Below are 3,577 nucleotides of genomic sequence, written 5' to 3' on the forward strand. Positions count from 1 at the left end.
TGAGAATCTTTGTTTTCTTGATGTTGAGCTTCCAGGCACACCTTACTCTTCAAACTGACATTGCTCCTCAGTAATTTGTAGAGGTCCCTGACAGTAGACTTACTCAATGCAATGTGTCTCTTGATCTTCTGACTGCTATTTATGTATCAAAATACATCTTGTGCCCAATTGTCCCTGATCCTACTACTTTTATCATTAGGGCTCATGTGATTGCACACTGGTTTCTATAAACAAATAAGAAGCTGTCATTATTGTTGCTGTTGTATACTATTGACTCAGAACCAACTCACAGCTTACCCTCCAGTGGGTGTTCAGTTGCAATTAAATGCACAAGAGGGTACTGCTTGTCTTTCTCTCAAAGAGCAACTGGTGGATTCGAACCACATGCCTTCAGGATTGAAATGCGGCTTCTTACTACTAGGCCACCAGAGCTTCCGAGAAAAGTAGAGCTTCTTTAATAAACTGTCATGAGAATCATGTAACTTCTGCCTTTCACAGTTTGTCTTTACTTGATACTTACCAGTCATTTCATTTTATAATTCAAAGGGAAAAAGAAATGCATCCATGATCCAGAGTTTAATTCAATCAAACTAATACAAGATGGATTGACCCAGTTATTGTAGTAATGAGCTTGCATATAGAGAGATTGTGAAGATAGGCACAGGGTAAAGCAAGGTTTCGATTTGTTGTACATAGAGATTGTTGTGAGAGCTGCACTGGCAACCTAAAGGCATGCAGTTCTAATCCATCAGCTGTTTTGAGAGTGAACAATAGACAGTCAACTCCCATGCAATTTACTGCCTCTGAAAACCTGCTGGCTCTGAGTCGAAGATACATAACAACAATAACCACAGCAGCAACAACATTGAGATTCTTAGTAGCAGAGTCCATAGGGAGTTGCATTGCTACTCCAAACACTGCATCTCTCTGACAATTCAAATCTACCTGTGACTTGATGAGAGAAAAATAAGCAGTCTCCTCTAGAGTGATTTACACCCCAGAAAACTTAATGAAAGGTCAGTTAGAGAGTCAGTACTGACTCAACAGAACTAACTTTTGGCGTTGAACAACCATACAATTGAAATACATCAAAAGGAATTGTGAAGGTTTTCTCTAAAAGGACAATTATACAGTAGATAATGAGAAATATTTTAAAGCTATTTCAGTTATATAACTTTAAGGTTAATGTCGCTTGTTGTTATGTGCTGTCAAGTCACTTGAGACTAATAGCGACCCTATGTACCACAGCCCTAAACCCTGCTCTATCCTGTTTCAACCTTATTGTCTCTGACACACCCACGCCCATTACCCCAGTCACTTAATCAATCCATCTCATTGAGGGTCTACCTATCCTGCCCTGTCCCTCCACCCTCCCAAGCATGATGTCCCTCTCCAAGGACCAGTCCCTCCTTGCAACATGCCCAAAGTATGTTAGAAAGAGCCTCAGAATCTTTGACTCCAAGAAGAATCCTGTTCTCACCCTCTCTAGGATGAACTTGTTTGTTCTCCTAGCAGTCCATGGTATATTCAATACTCTTCCAGCACCACAGCTCAGAGGCATCAATTCTATTATCCCTGGTCATTGTCCAGCTCTCTGATATATAGCAAGTAATTTCAAAGACTATGACTTGGATCAGGCACACTTTAGTCTCCAGACTGACATCTTTGCTTTTCAGTACTTTGGAGAGGTCTCTGACAGCAGACTTTCCCAATGCAATAGTTTTAATTTCCTGGCTGCTGGTACCAATAGTGTTGATTGTGGAGCCAAACAAACTAAAGCTGTTAATAATCTTAATCTCTTCTAGAGACAATTTTTAGGGATAAGAATTTGTCTTTGTAAAAGAGAAAGATTGCTCTCTCCCAGTTGTATGTATCATTTGTTTATTTCAGAGTTCAGGATTTATATAGAAAATGGATTAGTATTTTAGAATTAATGTTTGTTGTTGTTGTTAAGTGTTGTCTAGTCATAGATGACTTATAGTGACCCTATGAATGGAAGTCCTGAACACTTGTATGACTAATGTTTGTGTAGGTTAACCTAATGTATCTAAAGCTATCAATGGATCCATATACATTAACAATAAAAATATTTAAATTACACATTTTTTGTCCTTATCTTTAAGATTATGGAAGATGATCTATACTGGTTCTTGATCCAAGATAATGACCTCAAATAATATACAATATCCCCAAATCTAGCTATAGTTCATATTGACAAAATCTTTCACATCTTCTGGGTTAGGTTGTTTTTGCAGTTTTACCACCAATAATAACAACTCTGAAAAAGAATCATAAAAGAAAAATCAGAAATAGTATCCACTCACTACTAACACTGTAGGTCCATAATGGATGCCTACTTCATGAGAAAATTAAGAACAGACATGAGGACCACAAACTAAAATAAAGGTAAATAACCAAGAGAGAAAGGTGAGTTTGCACAGGTTTAGACAAAATGGCAGGAGTGAAAACTTCATGAGTCAAGATAGCACGTTTCCCTGATATGAGAAGCAAAGAAATACCAGGTGGGGTTTTTGCTGTTGTTATTGTTCATTCTTTTGTGTTAGCCAGAGTTGTTTTATACTATCTGGGTGGCCATTTTGCATCAGCTATAATTGTCAAATCAATCCCAGCTCATTGCTTAAAATTCAAAATTCAAACTGCTGTTGACCAGAATCAACTAAAAAACAGAAACCACCTTGATGTCTTTCAACAAATGAATAGTTAGACAAAATATGATCTACGCATTTTATAGAATACTATTTAATAATGAAATGAACTATACATACACATCTTGGATGTCTATCAAGGGAATTAAGCTGAACTTTCTAAAGCTAATCTTAGATCATATGCTTCATTATTTAATTATCTATAAATTTTTCAAATGATAAAATTATAGATATATAAAAGAGATTAATGTTCCTTACTGGTTTGCTGCTCAGAGAGGTTTCAGAGGGAAAGAAGATAGTTGTAACTGAGGCAACATAAGAACTCTTTGGCTCTGTTTCTTGATTATAATGATGGATATCAAAGACATAATAAATTATATATAACATACTCATAACATACACCCACACATTAGTGAGTACAAGTGCAATAGGAAAATTTGAATAGGATGTCAATGTCAATTATTTGATTGGAAGCAGGAGTGGCATCTACTTTCTAAACAACATGCCTCTGGAAACTCTATGAACTCTGATAAATGATGATAGTTACAGAAAGGCTTCAGGCCTTTAGTTCATAGGGTTGCTATGAGTAGTGCTTGACTTGACAGCAATCAACAACAACCACAAGTATACTACAAAGTTTTACAAGCTGTTGCTATTAGAAGAAACTATCTAAAGAGGACCTGGGCTATCTCTGTATTCTTTCTTAAAACTTTTAATACATGTAAATATAATTATTTAAAAATAAATAATTTCATTTGAAAAGTTTAGGTGTTCTTTAATTTGAATGACATTTACTCTGAAATATATGACTGGATGACTGCAATGCATATTCTCAAACCAGAAATAAGTAACTATTATTCCTTAGTTTCTCACGTGAGTCATGAATTCCTTGGTCAATGCACTGTGTTGAT

The sequence above is a fragment of the Elephantulus edwardii genome, unplaced genomic scaffold (assembly GCF_000299155.1).
Source record: "Elephantulus edwardii isolate Elephantulus edwardi_28Jun2011 unplaced genomic scaffold, EleEdw1.0 scaffold00020, whole genome shotgun sequence".
NCBI lineage: Eukaryota > Metazoa > Chordata > Mammalia > Macroscelidea > Macroscelididae > Elephantulus > Elephantulus edwardii.